Raw genomic sequence first — 22,848 nt, forward strand, 5'->3', positions numbered from 1 at the left:
TGGATGGATCTAGAGAATATAAGGCTAAATGAAATAGAGAAAGACAAATATCACATGATTTCACTCATATGTGGAATTTAAGAAACCAAATAAATGAACAAGGGGAAAAAAAGAGACAAACTGAACAACAGACACATAACTATAGAGAAAAAACTGATGGTTACCAGAGGGGAGGTGAGAGGGGGCATGCATGTCATAAATGAAGGGGATTAAGAGTTCACTTATCACAATGAGCACTGAGTAATGTACAGAATTGCTGAACCCCTATATTGTACACCTGAAACTAATATAATACTGTATGTTAACTGGAGTTTTTAAAAAAAGAACAAAAACCCTTCCTTGTAAACCTAATTTTAATGACTGCAGTACAGTCTCTATATGAACGTGCTATAGCACAGATATTCATTTCCCCTATGTCTGGGCATTTAGATTGCTTCTGAATTTAGTTTTCACTTGAATAAACAATAAATTCCAAAGAAATAATTCTTATACATTCAATAAATAATTATCTGTTATGTTCCATGTTAAAATCCCTGAAACAAAACTTCAGATATTACAATGAGGGCCCATAGTGGATTATGATGAGTCCACAGGGTAGATGCCAGACAAATCCGATAGACTCAAAGAAGGGTTGGACCTCATTAGCAGGGAAGATCAAGACCTGTTTTTTGTTTTTTTTGTTTTTTGGTTTTTGTTTTTTTTAGAAGGTGATAGTACAGTTTCAATAGGTAGACAATGTAAACAGAGCAGAGAGGGCACAGGAATAAGAGAGATGTTGCCGAGACAGAGGGAACACTTTGCGCAAAAGCTGGAAAGTGGTGAAACATGAGCCAAGGTTGGGGAACAGTGAGCAGTCACCAGTCTGGAGCAAAGGCATATGTAGGAAAAGGTCAAGAAATATAGAAAAGAAAATATAAGAAAAGGTTAGAAATATAGACTGTTTTCATATTATAAAATACTTTGAGTGGCAGGATAAAGGGTCCATCCTTTATTATGTTTGCAGTAGGGATAACATGACAGATTCCACTGAGTCCAGCTGGTACCAGTTAAAATGGGAAAAATAGCATCGTATCTTATCATGTCATTAGAGAAGGAGTTGAGTCCTGTATTGATTTAGGATGCAAGAAATGAAATATATACAAAACTTTTTTTTAAAAAATAGAAAGGGCATTAGCATTTAAGTAAGCAGAAAGAGAACATCAGTGCTAGTATGACCCCAGGATTCAGGGCAAACAAACAGAAAATATCAAGCCATATGGATGGTTCCCTTCAGTATCATGAACTTCTTGTCCATGCTAAATAGTGAGAATCCAAGGGGATTAGATAGGATAAGGAGTCTGGAACTCCCACTTAACAGAAGTCTGGGCAACTAATTCTATTTCTTTTTAGACCTCCTTAAGAAGGAACTGACCAGAGTGTCTGTCTAGAGTGAAATGTCTGAAAGGTGTCTTTCTCATTTGCATTATTGGACAATCATCCAAGCACACACTATTTCAAAATGTCACCCAAGAGAACAGACAAGATACCAATAAGAGGTGTATCTGCAGAGTGAAATGTGCCAACCACAATTTTATCTGCAGAGCCTTCTGGGAAATTAATTCTTTGCCTCCTTTCCAAGACCTTCCATTCATGTATCCCTTTGCAAAAGTAATTATTTTTAAATGACTGCATGTTTTCCATCCAACTGTAAGGAGTCTTCAGTTTCTAAAACTTATCCTATAATGCTTTAGTTTCTGCCTACAGATTGACTTTCAAAAAGATTTTCTCTTCTAACTTTTTTTACCTACTTAGATTAAAACCTTTATTTAAATACACAGAGAGACATGTAGTTTATATAAACTCGAAGTTTGAACGTATGTGTGTTTTTGCATGCATTTTACACAGAGAGATCATTTTGGAGATTAGAGATGTTTCATCCAATTTAGTTTTATACTCCTCAACTGATTTAGCTTCCAGTATTTCCCATGAGATGACTCAAAATCCAAGAGCTTTTTATTCTATAGAGACTGTCAAATACTCAATAGCCTCCACATTTATTAAAATCCTTATTATATAATGTGGATCTAGGTTATATATAATTCCAGTTCCATTTAGCATTTATATCTTTAAGCATGTATGTATAAATCCCCTGCCCATAACTTGGGCTTTATTGAATACCCTTTAATCTATTTTATATGCCCCTCCATCTAATTCTTTCATTATTTGCCTGGCTTTTTTAAACTTTCTCCAATTTACACTTTTCAAGACTTGTGGGGCCTAAAATAAATGTAATCAAACAAATGCGATTTATAAAGACAAGGCAACATAGCCCAAAGATCATAATCTTTAGATTCAAGTAAATCAGTTCTTAGCTCAACTATCTATATGCATATGAGAAAATAATGTACTATTTCTTATAAATCTTTATTTATTGTTTCATCTCTTAACTGGATATAGTAACAAATTTACCTACAGATTTATTGTGATTACACACATTTACTATGAAGCATGTTAAAATGTTTAGCCTATTTGCTATCAAATTTGATCCCAAGACACCTTCATCCCAAGATACCTGCTGGCAAGTAGTTCTTCCTTTGCTACCACTTCTTGTAATTCTAACAATACAGTCTATTTGTTTTTTGTTTTTTGTTATGTTCTCTTAGTTGTTACTTTAAGGGCCACCTGAAAGTATAATGTTTTATCATCCACCAACACTGGAGTGACAGATTAAAATGGCATGGGACAGCCTAAGAACTCATATTCTTCAATCTTTTTCTCCTGACTAATTTCTACCACATTAGCTCAAGCATTAGCTCTTTGGAAAATATTTCCAGAAACTATTCCACCCCAAAATCAGTTAGGAGAACTTAACAAAACAGTTTTGTCACGGTATTTGCATTGTATCTACCACACTATAGTACAAGTACCTCTCCAGGTCCTGTGCCCCAACAGACTTGGAGCTACTTCATACAGGGAACATAATTTTCACTCATTTTGTCTCCCCATAATCTAAGAGCAATGTAACAACATAGGCACTAAATGAATTAATAAGCCATTCTGAATGGAAATCATTAATAACACAATAAGACTCATGACATCCATTCAATTTAATTGTACTGATTTTGCTTCCATAGCTTTGTAAAGTTGAAATATCCCTGAAGGTTATTTTGTTTGTCTTCCATCATCTTCCCTCAGGCAGAATGGGTGTTTCCCTCACCCAAACAACGTTAGATAGGTAGAGAGGGATCTATCTCTTAAAATAAAATGGAATTACCACAGTGACCCACAGGAAACTGTTGAATAGGCCACTATTATTGACTAGGACTTAAAGTAACTATAAAATGTGAAGAGACCAATAAGACATTGTGGAAACGAATCCCTATAAGCTGCCTGTATAAAAACATGAATTATCCACATGAAGCTACCTGAAACATAGGCCTACATTCCATTATTCTTAGACAGAAACAACAACAACAAAACGAGCTATTTGAATATCTATAACTTTGTCATGAACTAGCCTGAACCCCACTGGAGGAAAAAAATACAAACCAAAAGATAGACAGATACCATATGTGTTCACTCTTATGTGGATCTTGAGAAACGTAATAGGAACCCATGGGGGAGGGGAAGGAAAAAAAAAAAGAAGTTAGAGTGGGAGAGAGCCAAAGCATAAGAGACTCTTAAAAACTGAGAACAAACTGAGGGCTGATCGGGGTGGGAGGCAGGGGAGGGTGGGTGATGGGTATTGAGGAGGGCACCTTTTGGGATGAGCACTAGGTGTTGTATGGAGACCAATTTGACAATAAATTTCTAAAAAAAAAAAAGAGATAAATATGGCTTCCTTAAAACTTTAGGATTAAGTGATTAAGCAGACTCTGGGGCCAAAATGAAATTAAACATGCACACACACACACACACACACACACACACACACACCAAGTAACAACATAAACTACAAGGAAGATGGAACTTTCCTATAAAAATAAAACTTCAACACAATAGATTCTTTTTATTTATTTGTTTCACTCTTTTCAAGAGCTGTTATTCACTCCTATGGAGGGCAATGGATGATAACATCTAGAAGTGTGATATTAGAGGAAAGCTACATAATTAGTAGATAATATAGATGTCCTAATTGGTTACATAAATACTTTCTCCTCCATTGCTGGTCTCTGGAGGACTGCCTTCTACATAACAAACCCAAAACATGCTTCCTAATGTCTCTGGATAGGTTTCTTTAGATTCAGATACAAGATATGTTCTAAACATTATGCAATGCAACTTTATCCAAATTATATTTTCTAATTCTCCCTAAACTATATGATCTAGAAATTATTAGTTTGATTTCTGAAAAGAGTACCTTGAGACTCAGAGAAATTCAATGACTTGTCAGGACTCATACAGTTTGTAAGGGGAATGTTGGTTTGGGTATTGAATCTCAAGTCCAGAGCTCACTCCATTATGATTCAGATTGCTCCAACCCTATCAGCAACAATTTTAAAGCTATATCAATATTCGGCCAATAAATTCACTCTGAGTCTTTTTTTGGCCTGCTATACCAAAAAAGCTCTATGTACTTCCTATGAGAAATTTTCAACAATGCCTCCACTCCACCACAATGATACATTAAACACCACTCAATGTGGAAGGTGGTTGTTGCCTTGGCAAATGACATGGATTGCTGCCAGTAATATTTCCCTAGCACAGAGTTGGCTCTAAGCCTCTATCTTCTCCTATGCCCAATGGGATGAAAATCATTTACGATCTTTCATATAACAGCAATAATCCTACTTATGCTTAAAAATGGTTCAAGGCCAGTCACAAAGCATTTCTCCTTTGTTCTTGGTCAGATTCCATAGACTCTGTATAAAACATCTATAATGAGGCAGTCTTGTATGTTGCACAAAACAGGGGGTCTAAGAAATCTGGTTTCTGGCTTGGTATCTGGCCCTAATAAGCTCTAGGATCTTGGGAAAATTCATTTCTGAGCCTCAGTTTTTAAAGACGTAACATAAGGGGAGAACCTAAATTCCCTTCCAGGACTAAAATGTAGTATATTTCATATATATATATATGAACATATACACATACCATAATGCACATTTTGCATCCAGTTATTTAAATGCCTGTTAGTTCAGCATATTTGTTTAGAACTAGAGAAACAGTTCTAATTTTACTCTGATTTTACAAACCATCTTTTATCTCAGGACTGTGAAGGATCTTACATCATTCATTAATTAAGTCTCACATCTCCCCCTCCTGAAAGGTGAGACCTCAAAGACTGTTATTCTCTGTCATTGCCCATATGGTGCCGTAACATGATGTTAACTTTGGAACACAGTGCGCTGAGAACCTAGCAACTCATACAAAGAGTGTCCTCTCTCAGAAAGAACCAGGCAGAGGGCATAATGAACAAATCAACTGAATGAAGAAGCTGCAAGAAAATGGTATCTAATTTTCATTGTGGGAATCTCTGGCAGATAAAGTTGGTTTTAAAATTGAGAATAATTTACATAAATGCTAAACCAATGATCTTTCCTCCTCTCCCTCCATCCAATGGATTATCAGACCCTGTAAAAGTGACCTTATATTTCTCTTTCTCAATCTATGTAAGTAGGTGATGCTTCTTTGAAGACGATTATGATGATGACAGATTTTTAGCCTGCTTCCATCTGTCTTCTATCCTGCCCCCCAAACACAGCTTCTCTGCAGAGTTAGAATTAAGTCAATGACTTTACTGCTGACACTAGCCCCCACCCCCCTACCCCTGCCCAAATATGTATGTATGCATCTGGTTCAAAAGGTCATACAGATGAAGGACAGGTCTGTTTGTTTTCTGGAAGGAGAGGAGGGAGGTGGGAGGTGTAAAGTCACAGGTTGATAGAGGGTTTGCAACTTCTCATTTGAATGCAGGATCATTCCTCGCATTCTGAGTCAGTGGTTTCTTGTTGAGAGAAGAGGGTTACAAACTATAGAAACAATGGGTGCTAAAAAAAGAACAGAATATAAGAATCTAGGAAAAGAAACACAAAGTACCCCAAAATATCGCAGATGCCTAAGCATGGCTATTTGAAAGGTAAGGAACTGGACATAGAATATAGATTTTAATTAAAAAAAATTTAAGATATGCTACTGCTCAGGGTAGACTTGCTGCCTGCAAGGTAAAGGGCAAAGGGAATCCCATGTTATCCACGTGATCCAGTAAGCAGTCTGCATGATAGGTAGATGAGTGAGTTTTGCAAAGAGGAAAGCAAGGGGGCACCTGGGTGGCTCAGCTGGGTAAGCATCTGACTTTATAGCTCAGGTCATGATCTCATGGTTCGTGGGTTGGGGCCCTGCATCAGGCTCTGTGCTGACAGCTCAGAGCCTGGAGCCTGCTTCAGATTCTGTGTCTCCCTCTCTCTGCCCCTCCCCCCACCCTTGCACTCTGTCTTATTCTGTCTCTCAAAAATAAATACGAAAGGTTAAAATTAAAAAAAAAAAAAGAGGAAAGTAAGGCTGAGAGAGGGGCAGGTACCGAGAAGAGGAGGGAGAATAACAGGTGCTTCTGACCCAGTCCCCACACCCCAGCCAAAAGCTTTTCCTCTTTCCATGAACTCACATCTATCTTACAGCTTGTCTTTTTTCATCTCCAATCATCTCTGCTACATGAGTCCAATTCGTCCATCTCAACTAAACAACGTCAGAAAGGCTAGGAGATTTTCTGAGCGATCTCTAAGTGTGAGGCCCTGCATTCTTCCAACAGAGCAAAAAGCTAGTTGAATTTTGATGCCCATGTTTGTGTGGCTTCCGCATGGACTATCATTTGAACTATCGTTCAGACTTCAAGGAAATTACAACATGCATTGCGACCTGCAGCCTTTTTAAGAGACTCTTCGTTCAAAGTGAAACAAATCCCTCTCAGAGGAGGGGAGAGAACAGGTAATAAACTTTCCTTCTACGCCCATGCTGAAAGCTGCACTATACAAACAATCCTAACATTCATCTTGACGGAAGGCGGAATACTGGCAACACGGTGAGCAGCAGCAATATTTTCCTCAAGTGCCCCGCCATGAATTGTAAGTGGCTGCTAACAAGGATCCTTTGCTCTGTGAGGATGCTCACCAATCATCCCTTCAGAGGTATGACTCTTGGTGGCACTTGGGAGGCTTATGTTAGTGAATCATAAGTTTTTCCTTTGGTCCGTTTTTCCCTTATCCCATTTGGTCAATAGGAGAACATACTGACGAACGATGAAGTAAGACCCAGCGTTAGTGTTTCCCTTGGCATTCTGGGAAATGATTTGTCTAGGGTGGCTGCACAAAACCTATTTGCTCAGCAAAGCTCACTTTAGCTGAGGACCAACAGCCATCTATACAGCAATGACACCACTGTTTGCTAACAATGCTAGTCTATTACACCAGATCGAATGCATGGGCCAAAAAAGATGTGAAACATTAAGACACATTAGAGGGGCACCTGGGTGGCTCAGTTGGTTAGGCGTCTGACTTTGGCTCAGGCCATGAACTCGCAGCTCATGAGTTTGAGCCCCTTGTTGGGCTCTGTGCTGACAGCTCAGAGCCTGGAGCCTGCTTTGGATTCTGTGACTCCATCTCTCTCTTCCCCTACCCTGCTTGTGCTCTGTCTGTCTCTCTCTCAAAAATACATAAAAATTAAAAAAAAATTAAAAAAATACACATTGGAAGTTTCAATTCTTCAAAAGAGGAAGGAAAAATAGTTCACATGGGAGTTCATAAATAGGTCATTTGCTTTAGAAATACTCAAAGCAGGGGCACCTGGGTGGCTCAGTCGGTTAAGCGGCCGACTTCGGCTCAGGTCACGACCTCGTGGTCCGTGAGTTTGAGCCCCACGTCGGGCTCTGTGCTGACAGCTCAGAGCCTGGAGCCTGTTTCAGATTCTGTGTCTCCCTCTCTCTCTGACCCTCCCCTGTTCATGCTCTGTCTCTCCCTGTCTCAAAAATAAATAAAACGTTAAAAAATTAAAAAAAAAAAAGAAATACTCAAAGCAAATTTTAATCTTCTCTTCTTCGACCTCTTCTAGGAATAATTGTCTTCTTTATCTGTACCTCCTCTCCAAGCAGCCTTTTCCTCTCTGCCTTGTGTCCTATTCCATGTAAAACCCCACATTTTAAAGACATTTAAACTTTTCCTTTTAATCTATAGTTAATATTAACCCCATCCTACATGTGTGCCAGGATATAAAAACTATTTAAGAACACACACAAAATGAAAAGTGAGGGGGAGCTTGGCTGGCTTAGTTGATAAAACATGCAACGCTTAGTCTTGGGACTGGGAGTTTGAGCCCCACGTTGGGTGTAAAGATTACTTAAAAAGAAAATCTTTTTAAAAAATGAAAGCAGGAAAAAAGAAAACTGTCATTATTTCTTCTTCCAATGTATTTCCCTTAGGGACTTAACATTATCCTAGGGTTAGAGTGGTTTAGAGAACTTGATGCTCCCTGAGTTTTTCAAAGATAAACTACAAGGTTAAGAAGGATGTACCACTTACTTTGGACCTACCATGTTCCAGACAGTTTTACACTTACACGTATGAATTTAGAAGTGACTCTTTTTTTAAAATATTTTTAAGTGTATTTATTTATCTTGAGAGAGAGAAAGAGAGGGTGAGCAGGGGAGGGACAGAGAGAGAGGGAGAGAGAGAATCCCAAGAAGACTCCACTCTGTCAGTGTGGAGCCTGACATGGAGCTTGAACCCATGAACTGTGAGATCATGACCTGAGCTGAAACCAAGAGTCACACACTTAACTGACTGAGCCACCCAGGCACCCCAGAATTCACTCTTTAAGAGTGTGAACCATGGGAATGAAAGCTGGTGCAGCCACTCTGGAAAACAGTATGGAGGTTCCTTAAAAAACTAAAAATAGAACTACCCTATGACCCAGCAATTGCACTACTAGGCATTTATCCAAGGGATACAGGTGTGCTGTTTCGAAGGGACACATATACCCCTGTGTTTATAGCAGTACTGTCAACAATAGCCAAAGTATGGAAAGAGCCCAAATGTCCATCGATGGATGAATGGATAAAGAAGATGTGGGATATATATATATATATATATATATATATATATATAATGGAGTATTACTCGGGAATCAAAAAGAATGAAATCTTGCCATTTTGCAACTCTGTGGATGGAACTGGAGGGTATTATGCTAAGTGAAATTAGTCAGAGAAAGACAAAAATCGTATGACTTCACTTATATGAGGACTTTAAGAGACAAAACAGATGAACATAAGGGAAGGGAGACAAAAATAATACAAAAACAGGGAGGGGGACAAAATAGAAGAGACTCATAAATATGGAGAACAAACTGAGGGTTACTGGAGGGGTTGTGGGGGGGGATGGGCTAAATGGGTAAGGGGCACTAAGGAATCTACTCCTGAAATCATTGTTGCACTACATGCTAACGAATTTGGATGTAAATTTTAAGAAATAAAAAATAAATTTCTTAAAATAAAAAGAAAGAAAGAGAAAGAAAGAAAGAAAGAAAGAAAGAAAGAAAGCCAGAAGAAAAAAAAAAAAAAGAAGAGTGTAAACCAGAATGAAACTTCAGGGCCTGAATGAGTTTCAGAATGAAACTCAGAATATGATCAAAGCCAACTTATGGTATCTTTCATTACTGTGATGTCAATCACTTCTTTTCAGTGACTAATAGCAATGGTTAACATACTCCTCCATAAACATGAACTACAGTAGGAGTCTCCCATTCAGATCCTGAGCAGTCGGGCATTGGCAAAGGACTCAGATTCATAGCTGAAACTGCCCTTGGAAGCATAAAATATCAGTGATGGGAGGGAAAGAGAAATCCAGCAAGTGTATCAATGTGGAAATGTGTATGAGGATGTTTTTGAAGTTCATAGATCAACATAATTTAAAGTTATTATTCCATGTTAAAGAGAAACATTCTCCACTCACAGAAAAAGAGACAACACAGTGGTAACACTTAATAACCAAGTCACTGACTTAATTTTCTCTTCAACTCTTGCTGCCTAGCAACTTGCAAATTGCTTTCTTATCCTACTAATTTGGGGCATAAGGTATGTGTGCAGTGTTTCCCTAGAAGGGGGAGGAAGAAAACTGGCAGGGGGTGAGGAACATCTGACGACCTATTGGCTGTGGGCTACAGGCAGCCACTGAACATTGACAGGGATCCTGAAACCTCCGTCGGGATGACTTTATAGATGATACATTTAACAGGGGTTAGATGTATAGGAGGAGAAACAATCTTTTGTGAGAGGAAGGAACATAATGCATTTGTTTTAAGCAGAATGAATTTGAGATATCTATGGAACATCTACCTACAGATTGCCAAAAGTCAGATGGAAATAGGATTCCGGGGTAAGAGAAAGTGATAGCAATTACTGATAATCATTGGATGTCTTCAGCAGGTGGGTGGTAGATGAAGACAAGAGAATGAATAAAAAACAGATACTTAGAAAGAAATGCTCCTTTATGTTTCCTCTATGTAATTTCCATTCTTCTCTATTTAGTTTAATGACAGACGAATATGTACATAATAATTAACCATATGTCATGTAGGAGAGTGGAATGCCTCTTTACTTTAAAAGGATGTATTACACAATGTTCACACCATTTTATTGCAGTCATTTGCTTTCATGTTTGTTCCCTACCAGACTGTAAGACAGGTTATAGTGGCTGGCACCAAGTAGAGATCCAGTAAATATTTGTTTAAATAATGAATAAAGAAATGAATAAGCAAATGAGAAAAAGCAGGATATAGAAACTGGGTCAGAATCTCAACTCATGTGAAGCCATATATTCAGAGCTAACATTTAACTTCTGATTCATGATAACTTCCCAGGACAGAAATAACCAAAAAAAAAAAAAACCCCACAGAAAACAAAAAAACAAAACTAATTTTACCAAGGATAGCTGTAAGACTACTCGTCATTTTAGGGGCGCCTGCGTGGCTCAATCAGTTAGACATCTGATCAGATCATGATCTCACAGTTTGTGAGTTTGAGCCCCGCATCGGGCTCTGTGCTGATAGCTCAGAACCTGGAGTCTCCTTCAGATTCTGTGTCTCCCTCTCTCTCTCTGCCCCTCCCCTGCTCATGCTCTGTCTCTCTCTCTTTCTCTCAAAAATAAATAAACATTAAAAAACCCACCTATTCATCATTTTGAATACCATTGCACAACCATTTTTGTTATAATCATCAATAGCAAATGTAGTGTATATATGTGCATATATACATACATATATACATATGTATATGTTTATCTTTTTTAAAGGTTTATTTATCTTTGAGAGAGAGAGAAAGAGAGAGAGTAAGTGAGGGGCAGAGAGAAAGAGAGCAAGAATCTCAAGCAGGCTCTACACTGTCAGCACAGAGCCTGATACGGGGGCTCAAACTCATGAACTGTGATGTGAGATCATCACCTGAGCTGAAATCAAGACTAGGATGCTTAACCAACCAAGCACCCAGGCACCCTGATATATACACATTCATCATAAACCATATAGTTAACCTGTGATATTAAAATCATATTTAAATTATAAATGTATTTTAAATGTATTAACTTATTAGATATGTATTAGATGCTAGATACTAAATCCAGCATATTTAATTCTCTCAATTATCCTAAGAGAAAGAAATTATTATATCTATTTTAGACACATATTTTAGAAATCGACATCTGTTGACCGTTGAACAGCTTTTATAGATGTTCAAAATGGAATATTCAATTTTCTAAATATGGCATTCAAGGCCTTACGCAAAATGTCTGCATATGTATACATACAACTTTCTCTGTGAGACAGGATAAATGAAATTTCCTATCAGGCCTCATGGCTTACTGAGGTAGAAATATCCTACTGCCAATATATAAAGTACATCGACTTAGAATGTAGTCTTGTAGGAACCAGGAGGGTGAAAATCACTCATTAGGAAAATTTGCTGATTAAATGCAATAATAGAGGGTTTTCAACTATTATACAAATATGGTTTCATTTTTGTTACTGCTGCACATTTGTGTTTTTACTCTTTGGAAATTGATTATTCATCAACCTCAATGCTCTGGAATGTAGCCAAGAACAATGTAGAAGGTAAACTGCCAAATAAATCTTCCCAAGTCCATAAACTAAATATCAGCCCTCCTCTCTCAGGAGAGTCTTAGTCATCAGAGACCGCTTCTATTCCAGACACAATTTGGGCTGTTTTCATCACATCCTACCTGGACTACTGCAGCAGTTTCAAACTGGTGTTTCTACCTTCATTCTTTCCTACTTCCAAGCCTGTCTTCCCATGAACATCTACCATATCAACAACAAACTTAAACTTCCCAATAGCCTGTCATTGCCTACTGGATAAGGCCAACTTTTGCGTGCTTTAGAGGATTGTATGATAGAGACACTGGCTATCCTTTGAGCCTCATCAATGCCACCATAAACCTGGATTTTGTCTGTCTTTTTGTTTGTTTTTTGTTTGTTTTTGTTTTTGTTTGTTTTCTGTCTTTTGATTCATTTTGGTCTGTAGTCATACCGAGCTTTTAAAAATTCCTTTATTCAACACCACGCCCTGTCAAAAATAAGGAACTTTCCTTCTGTAATTGCATCTGCTTGTAATGCTTGTTCTTTTTGCCTTGCTCATGCTAACTCCCTTTTTCAGACTGATACTTCATGATCAATTCCACTTGAAGGCCTGGCCTGTCGTTCAGCCTACACTGAAGGGCTCTGCCTCTATGCATAGCAATTGATACCTCTTAGGCATAGTGTAGGTCACATTGGAACTAAATGATTGTTGAACCTGTGTTACATTTTCAATGTTTACCTCTGGAAAATAGTAGGCTCCAAGAAAGAATTATTTTGTTTTGGTCATTAACATACCTTAGAGAGCATAGTATATATAGTATGTTCAATAAATACTGATCAACTAATAATCATGCAGATATTTAGAAAAGGCAAGTACAGACTATGAGGGTCAGATAGCTGATCTTGATAGCAAGGAAGAAAAACCAGTATTTTTTTAAGAGCAGACAAGAGAATGAAACCATTCAGCAGGCTAGGGTAAAGAAAATCTTATTTCAATGGTTTTAGAAGTTTCATGTACCATAATCTACTACAAGACATGATAGCATGATGACACAGGCCTTGAATTAACCATAAAACATCACGATTATTTGGCATGCATTTTTAAATAAGAAAATAATTTTGAAATATAACTTTAGAGCTATTTCCATTATTCTAATTGCTAAAATAAAACAAAGTGTTCGTATTTCAAGAGGTATTTCAAGAGATATTTAAGAGGCTGGTATTTCAAGGTTCAGTTACTTAGAAAATTAATTTATATGCTATGTCTTATCTAACAATATTAAGTAAATGAATAATAAGTGCTAATAACTGCCCGCTTCTAAGTGGTAGGCACTGTTCTAAGCACTTTATACTTATACTCTCTTTTAAGTCTGACAGAAACTCTAGAAGACACATATTACTTACTACCTTCATCTTACAGATAAGGGAACTGAGGCACAGAGTTCTGAGGCACTTGTCCAAAGTCATACTGTTAAGAAGTAGAGGAAACAAGATTTAAAACACAGCTGTGTGATCTGGAGAGAGGTCTTTTAAAGTACCTATTCGACAGCATTCTTTGAGGGTCTCAAAAACATTACTATGATTGTTTAACCAAAGTTTATCATTTTCTCACCTAACATTATGGATCATCTATGAAAGCCAGGGACTATGCTACTCACTGTGTATACATGCTCTCATTTAATCTTCAGAACAATCTTGTAGGGTAAGAATATTTCTTTCCAGCATATAAGTAACTAAATTAAAACCTGAAGAGCTGAACTCCCAAAGTCAAACTGCAGAGCGAGAACTGAACATCAAGTACACTGACTCCAAAGACTGAGCCCTTAATTACACAAGTTTCCCTATATAAGAATACACTTTTACACAAGATCAACCTTGGTCCTATTGACATTTTGGTCAAAAAGAAGCTGGACAACATGGCTGCCCAGTGCATTGAAGGATGTTCAGTACAGCCCTAGCTTCTATCCACAAGATACTAGGAGCACCCTTTCTCCCAGTCATGAGGAGATAAACGTCTTCAGGTTTTGTCAAATGTTTTCTGGATGGGGAAACAAAATTGCTCTTGATTAAGAGCCACCACACTAGGTAGTAGATTCTTCCTTTGAATACTCGTGGATGAAAGCAGAACATATTCCTCTTGCCTTCTATTTCCAAACTTTCTGACTATGGTACTTTTGATAAAACGTACTTTCTTTATGCAAGTTAAAATACACACTTATGCTGAGGTTTCCTTTGGTTGTCTTTCAGTTTAGTGGAGTATCCACACATTTAGAAACCAGTGAGATACTTTATAGCAGGACAAGCCTCAGTTAACTTGAAGTAGGTCAACCAGTAACTTCTGGTCATGTGACATTGGGGAATTTATTTAACATCTCTCTAAGCCCTTTCTTAGAGTGAAGTTAATAATAGCCCCTTATAAATATGTAGGTTAAATGAACATATCCTTATAAAACAGTCAGTGTTTGGATCATAATGAATGCCCAATTAATGTTCATCATTACATTATATAATCATCACTATCCTCATCATCATTACTATTACTTGTGTTATTTTCATATTTGGCTCTTTCTAATTTATCTTCAAAATTTCTGAGGCCATTGTAGTTGCTTTCCAAATTCACTGAAAATATTTATTTAGAGGTCATAACCTATGTCTACATGCCAAAGCAAATCCATTATATGGATATAATTTAAAGTCAAAGAAGTTGAAAATCAAGGTAAAGAGAAAATTGTTGAGAGGAAATACTTGACAGTGAAAGCTCAAATTCTTAACTCTGTGGATAAGATGTATTAAATTTACAAATAAGCCACAAAGGGTGAAAATTGTTTTCACCGTAAGAAGAATTTTCAAAAAATGGTGCAGAATTTTATTCTTCTATTCCTTACAAACAGACATGGTACCAATTTTTCAGTCCTTCACTGATTGTTTACAAGAACAAGAGCTTTAACAAAAACCTATGTACTAAATACAAAAAGAAAACATCTAGACTTTCTAGCAGCACGTCTTCTTTGACCCAGACCCATGTTCATACTCTCAAGCGTAAACTTACCTGCATGGCCTTATTATGGCTTTTTTTTCCATTTTTATTTTTCCTGAAGGTTTAGATCTCTGCAGTTGCATATTCTTTGCTATTTGTATGGTGAATGCCAGAAAACTGTCTTGATATGCAGCCATGCCAGTCATAAATCTTGTGACATCTATACACAACAAGTGCCCCACAAAGAAAGAACTATGAGGGTGCACAGATTCATTCCAGCCTTCCTGACTCACAGCACAGAAAATTCGCTTCCTTCTGTGAAATAACTGCTATAAGGCCACAGGTTCAAGAAGAGAAAGTCTAAGGCCCAGGCTTAGTTTCTAAACACATTTTGACCTTTATTTAAGAAAACAAAGCAGACAGCATTAACACACACACACACACACACACACACACACACCACAACACAACACAAGGAACTTTTAAATCTTAAGTCAATTATTTCAGATGGGTAAAAAGAAATGCTCTAAAGAAAACATCAGTTGTTGGCTCAAGGAGCTATAGGCTTTGCCAAATCGTAATATAGCCCTCGATATTCCCCTGGAATTCTCATTTTCCTCATATGTCTCCCTAGCTTCCATAGAAGGCGTTAACTTTAAATATGTAAACTTTGTTATTTCAGAACTTGTGATACATCATTGACAGCACTCACCAGGATCTGTTAATTCTTTCTTTTATAGACACAGAGAAGATTCTATTTCCCAGCTCCTTCACCACCTCCACCCTCAGAGTTAGGTGGGGCCAGGTGACTTTTGACAAATGGATTATAAATAGAATGTAAGTATGTCACTTCTGAGGAAGGCAGAGGAATGCCCTGAACTATCTCCAGCTTGCTTCTCCCTGTGATAGCGATCTGGAAGCCACATGTTCAGAAGGCAAAGCCATAAGACAGAGGCAGACCAACCCTCTCACACATCACTTGAGGGTTAAAAGAGGCCCACAGTAGACTCAGCCTGCACAAACAATAAACTCGTGTTAATCCACCGAGATTTCAGGGTTGATCTGTTATCACAGCGAGTTTAGACAATCCTGACCAATACAGTTCCTAACATGGTTTCTAGTATTTAGTAAGTGCTTAATATGTAGCTCCTTAAAGAATCAGCATGCAGGGCTGAGATCACCATTTAGTAGAAACATCTAAATCTAGACATGGCTTATGAAGGAAAAAAAAAACAGTCATCTTGATTTATTTAAAAAATCAATTTCTGCATATTAAGCATGTAGAGACTATATATCAACAGTTATACAGCTCAGGGACTACCCAGCATGACTGCATATTGCTGACTAAGGAAAAGACAGGTCATGTTCATGTAAAAAGATTATTACCAGCATAAAGTAGTCCCTATATGTTAGGTTCAAAATGAATGAAGAGAGTAATTTGGTTGGAAGGGAACAGATCTGTGACTTTTCCTCTTCCCACTTCTGCCTTTTATCTAAATGGCGTATCATATCATAGTTAAGCTACTTTGTGACAAAAAAGGATGTCACTTTCCTTGCAGCCACTATCATCTGCCATTTTTGGCATGGTTCTAGAAAGCAGGAGAGATCCAGGTTCTCCCTTCACTCCGCGGGGGAGTATCTGCGGGACTATGACCTCTAAATAGACTTTCTCTTACGCTCTATTTGACCTTCTGGTAAAGTGGGCCCAATGATGACCTTAACACCAGGTCATGGCAAAATCAAGTAGCACATTGCATAATAAGAACCTAGCACAGGGTTTGCTACATTTTAGCACATAATAAATGTTGGTTTTATTTCTTCAGCCCCTTTTTCTTATTCTCACCTCCCTCTCTTTGGTCCTCCCCCTTATTTCCTTTCAATGTCTTGGGGTTTTGGGTTTGTTTATTTTGTTTTTTGTTTTGCATTATTTGTTTCTTTGTTGTTTAAACTGAAAAGCAAAGGCAGTGAATGCTAGATGATTCTCAAAACATCTCTCAGTATGAAATACCTAGGCCCTTGAAGTTTGCTTATTACTGGGAATTTGGAATTGACAGCAGAGGCCACAAGAATGAAAACGCTATCCCACACCATCACAGTCGGGCCTGAGCAGGCAAGCAGGGGCATCAAAGGTGAGGAAGCAATGCCAGAATGAACGACAAAGGGTGCAGTGACCTGTTGGCAGCCACAGCTAAATGGAGTTTTATAAAACTAGAGCCTCCTAGAGTCTCTGTTGTCTATGGTTTTCTAGATTTTGATTAATTCAAATGAATTTAAAACAAATCAACACTGGGGGGAGGTATATCACTTTGCCCACTGGGATGCAGAAGAGTCTGAAGTTTATATTGTAACAGAAGTTTCATGTACATCTGGGCTCTTAAGAGAGCATCTTCAAAAGGTGGATAATAAGGAAAATGAAATGGTGTTTTTGAATATTTCCTTGTGCCTGTAAGCCAGTCTCAGCCAACAAGTGAATATCCAGTAAGAACAAACACCTCACACTGTAATTCCTCGAGTGGGCACTGGTCCACACTGTTTCCTGATATGTGCCTGAATACCTTTGAATTACGACTTCATTTCACCTCCTGACTCTGGCCCCACACTTGTCCCTGGACTTGATAATGGTTAACGTTCTTTGGTTTTTCTCCCTCTACCTACACGGGATTCTCAGACCACATTGACTACAGTGATCCAAGATTTACATCCCAGCTTTACATCCCCCATTCTACCCAGGCAATGGCACCAGCCAGGGCAATTAGGATTCAGAAAATGGTTGTAAAGTCACTTTTTTTGAAATAGCTAAGCACCAGAATATCAAAAAAAGAGATATGAAAGGCTCTTTATTATCAACCAATAATACTCCAAAGTAACTATCAGGGCAAAAATTCACTTAAAGAGAAATTTAAATTCACATAAATTAGAGCAGAGAGCATCTTTAACACATCTGAGTGTCAGAGTTGTAAAGAGGAAGCACCTAATGAGTCAATGAATCATGGAAATATATATATATTTTTAAATGTTTACTTATGTTTAGAGAGAGAGAGAGAGACAGAAAAAGAGAAAGAGGCAGAGAGAGGAGAGAGAGAGAGAATCCTTAGCAGGCTTCGCGCTGTCAGCTTGGAGCCCGACGTGGGGCTCAATGTCACCAATCACAAGATCATGACCTGAGCCAAGAGTGGGTCGTTTAACCACTGAGCTACCCAGGTGCCCCACGGAATATAGTTTTAGGCAATTTGGAATCATTTCTCTCTCGCCCATCCCTGATTCATGTATCTTCTAAAGTGTTGTGTTTCGATTGCCAAGGAGAGGTGTTTATATAAAAGGTGATCTTTTCTCCTGCAGATTCTAGGGAACTACACCCAGTAGGAAAAAACTGAAATTTGAGAGAAACACCAGCTAAAACACTACCGGACCTGGCTTCCCTCACCTCCAACAATCCCACATAAGCTCTAGGCTTTAGCCTGAATTCCAAAGAAGGACATCTAAACACAATCTTAGCACTGTGTTAGTTGAATTATACCGACCTATGTCTCTGCTTTTGCTCTCCACTTACATACCTACAATATGACAAAGACTTTGCCTCAAACTGATTTCTGGCCTCTATGTGCAAGTGACCATGATCTCAATTCTTCCTCCTTTACAATGTCTTCTGAATTCCCTCCCCAGCAGCACTGTTGCCTCTTTTTTTCTCAAATTTCATCGTGTTCTTAGCAGAGCTCATATTTTTCCTTAAATTCAAACCACCTTGTATTTGCTTATTTATTATGCCTGTGAATAATGTCTAAATGTGAACTGACAATACCCAGGATCCCTTTCCTGATCCTCAGGCCCCCTCTCAGAGCCTAGTTCATCACTGTGTAACCTAGTTCTCTGTCAATGTGTGTGGAACTGAATTTAAAAAATAAAAACAGGGAAACATCTCACATGCTTTCTCCCTGTTCATACTTCTGTTAGGGAAATGAGTGATATAAGACAATGTAAATATGCAATGTGCCAGGGCAAAAATGAGATTTCAGACAACCGATCACATATCCAGAATTCCTATGGCAAGACCCAATGACCTCCACTAGATACAACCCGGTAAAGACACCAAAAGCAAGTCAACGGCCTTCGTAATGCGTTGGTTCCCTCAATCTTCTTTATGGCTAACTGTTCTGTATATAAAACCCCTATCTTGCTACTGTCTTTCAGCCAGAAGCCCCAACCAGTAGAAGCAGAGTGCTTTCCCAACACTTAATAATAAAACCAGAAAGGGCTGAAGGCTCTTTTCTTGTGTGGCAAGGAGGAGGCACATCATTAGCCAGGCTGGATGGTATTCCCTTGATGTATAAATCCCCCAAAATATGTAAAAAATTTGATTTCTAGTAAAATACTTAGTTGACTTTTGGTTACACCTATGACTCTGATGGCATAGAATCTTGCTACTCAGAGTGCTGGGACCAGCAGCATCAGCAGCATCTGGAAGCTTTTTAGAAATTCAGACTCTCAGACCTCATCTCAGATCTAATGAATCAGAATGTGCATTTTAACAATATGCCCAAGTGACTCAAATGTACATAATATTTTAAGAAGCATGGACATCCAATATTCCAGCAGCAATATTTCACCTGCATCATAGTGGTCTCTGCTCTAAGCCATGATTTGATTGCAAAAGTAAAATATTTTCTTCTCACACTGTCTCCTTCTCTACCCCTCACTCTTTTCTATACACCTGTCCATTTCCTTTAATATGCAGTACAAGAAAACACAAAAGATTTTTCATACTTTCGATTGTACACATTTCTTTCATATACATTATTCCATTTAATCCCTTTGATATCTCTGTAAACACCATCATGCATAACTTGTCAAATGTCATCTTGGTAATAAATGTCTGACTTGCATGCCAATGTTGTAAACATGCTTCCCCTGTAACCAATGAACTCCCTACCCTCAAAATTCTCTGCATTATAAATCGTACTTTAAAAATGAATTGAATCCACATATTCAACAGGGGAAAATGGATATTTAAAGTATCCCACAGAGTTTGGAAAGACTTGTACCTGATGGGGACCTTAGGGGAAACAGACAAAAAAAAGAGGATATTAATTTCTTGCTCCTCCCATTACCCTCACAACCCCCTGCCGAAGTCCATGGAGCCAAGGACTTGAAATGCCAGGTGGATCTTAATCTTGAATCTTTTGCCCTTGCCACTCCCATAACCCAGATTATCCTAAACAGACAGTAAACATGCACACTCTTGATGAAAGCTTTTATAGCTTCCATTACATAATGGATTTGCTGTCATTTTATTGAAACTGTGCATACTGAAGAAATGAGAGGAAAAAAAAAGATCCAATTATTGCTTATAAGCAATGGAGTTTTCAATGAACCCAAACCAACTTGGGCATTTCTATCCTATAATGGCAGGACTTCCTGAACAACCCTACTCATTGATGTGACTCGAAATTTCCAGCAACGAGTAAAACAACATAAGGCAATAGCAATAAAGAAACATTTCCTATAGTTTAATTAAGAAGTTGTCTGTAGTCTTAGGATATAATATAGTAAATTACCAACCATATTCAAAGCCAGGTGCACTTTCAAAATCTTTAGTCCAAATCTATGCCATGTACAGAGATAAGTATCTGTACATAATATGAAATTATTAACCAGACTTTAGCCTTCATCCAAATTCTTGAACACTAACATTTAGGCATATATTTATCATCATTTTTATAAGAGGCTCTTGATTATTACAAAATGGAAATCACACTGGAAGTTACAAATCTAAAATTAAACATAAGTAGAATGTTACAATAAGAAGGAATTTTAGAGATCACATAGACCTATCCTTCATTTCCAATTTATAGATTCACTGAGAGGCCCAAAGAGGCCACACAACTTACCCCAAGCTCCACTGTTGTCTGTTACTGACTAGCTGAGTAACTCTGGGCAAGTCCCCTCTCTCTCAGCCTGTTTCCTCATCTGCAAAATGACGTGATTGGACTAGATGATGTTAAGATTCCATATAGCCTGAAAAAGACATTTTTCTTCAAGGCCACATCCTAGAATATCCACCCTTCAAAAGCAACATACAAGAATATGAAAAGATATTTAAATGGCGCTGGGGGGGCCACTGATGTTACCACTTGTTGGTACTGTATCTCAACTTGAGACTTTAGAACCACATGGGTTGCATGGGTGCCCACGAACAGTAGGCAAACCAGGAGAGAACAAGTTTGGGCATATCCTTTGCCAGAAAAGTCTTGCAACTGAAAATCAGTCCAGGGTGAGGTTTTATCTTCTCCTCCCCCTTCTGAGGATCTAGTGACTTCATCTGTCTGGGCTCTGCCTCAGAGATTTCTCCTCAATGTTCACTAGAGCCCTGTGAGTCCAGCCCTTGACCTAACCCCAGACAAAGATGTATTTCCTCCTGGAAGACTCCCCGCCTGGACGCGTCACTCATAATCAACCTTAAAAGAGACTTTAGGCTCCAGGGAGCTGCACATTTTGGCATCTTTTAAGCAGCTGTCTGGCTTTGGTCTGTAGTGAAACTTTTTTGTTTTATTACAATTTTATTCTGTTAGAAACAAAGAGTTGGTATGCTTAATTAAAAAAAAAAGTAGATTAAGCCTTTGAATGGAGGAACTGCATGATCATTGGTCATGCTTTAGGTACATGTATTTATTTCCCTTCCCTCATTCTTATGTAGGGTTGTATCTTTGAAATGGCTTCTATTTTGTTCAAGTGAGTTTCCACATTTCTCTTTTTATTCTTTTCATTATCGCTATTTTCTATGGGGCAATCACACAGCCAGGCAGTGGTTTAGGTTTTTAAAAGGGTATTTAAATATAATGACTCCACGAAGCAGGACCCAGGAATTATGTATGCAAGAATGGGCATTGCCAATATCCCTACCAATTAAGTCAATCATTAAACCTGAGTTTAATTTATTGGGTTCATTTTAATGATATACACAAGTGAACCTGAAACCCTGTGTCCTATTAACAGTAACATATTTAAGGAAAGCTGGCATCTATACCTAAATCATTCTATACAAAATGTGGCCAACCAGGAGAGGAAGAATTCTATAAACTATGCCTAATCCAATAAATAACAATTCTGTTATTATTAGCATTATTATCATCTATTCTTTACAGATTGCTTATTATGCATTGTGCACTCTTCTAAACAAGTTACATGATTACGTAGTTTTAACTTCACAGAAACACTGCAATATTAACTATGAGAAAAAGACATGTAGAGACGGGATGGAGCCAAACAATGGCTTCCGACAGGGTAAGCTTGTTGTAAAAGGATGATCCTAAACTGTTAACTGGCTATACTGGGAAAAACCAAGATTGGAAGGTACAGGGAAACCAAGTGTGGCTCAACTCCCATCTATGCAACGTAAGCAGCAGATACACCTGCCTATAGGGAGCGTGTTTATCCCTAAAGGTACTCAGCAACAGGGTTCTGTGACCAAGATCCCAGGGATGGTTTAGAAAGGGATTCCGGCAATGGATGGAAGCAGTGAACCAAGGATCTGCCAGCCCTAGAATTCGGGGTAAAAGTACATGGGGAATATATGAACACTGGGAGTATAGCTGTACAAATACATGAATGAATCAAAAGACAGGTGAACAATCTTAGATAATGATACTTTGTCTATGTCTCTCCTACAGCACTCATTCTATCTTGTGTGAAATCTATGTGTGTCCTTTTATCTTCATTTCCAGTAAGCTCTAAGTTCACTGAATCATGACTTACCACATACTAAGTATTAACCTTTGGAAAAGTGCTCATTTCCCTCTCCAGTAGTAATGGAACCTATCATACAG

The 22,848-nt window shown here is 38.1% G+C and overlaps 1 protein-coding gene across 10 annotated transcripts in view; it reads right to left on the reverse strand.

Annotated features, from left to right (window-relative positions):
• The window catches only part of LRRC4C (leucine rich repeat containing 4C), a 1,352,261-nt gene that overhangs the window by 93,111 nt on the left and 1,236,302 nt on the right, over positions 1-22,848 (reverse strand). For 2 of the 10 annotated variants that reach the window (XM_045039151.1, XM_023239776.2), the window contains one exon: positions 20,914-21,040. The exons of the other annotated variants lie outside the window; for them this stretch is intronic. The gene's annotated coding sequence lies outside the window, so the exon portion shown is untranslated. The remainder of the gene's footprint in view (positions 1-20,913; positions 21,041-22,848) is intronic. 10 annotated transcript variants of the gene reach the window in all.

The sequence above is a fragment of the Felis catus genome, chromosome D1 (assembly GCF_018350175.1).
Source record: "Felis catus isolate Fca126 chromosome D1, F.catus_Fca126_mat1.0, whole genome shotgun sequence".
Taxonomy (NCBI): domain Eukaryota; kingdom Metazoa; phylum Chordata; class Mammalia; order Carnivora; family Felidae; genus Felis; species Felis catus.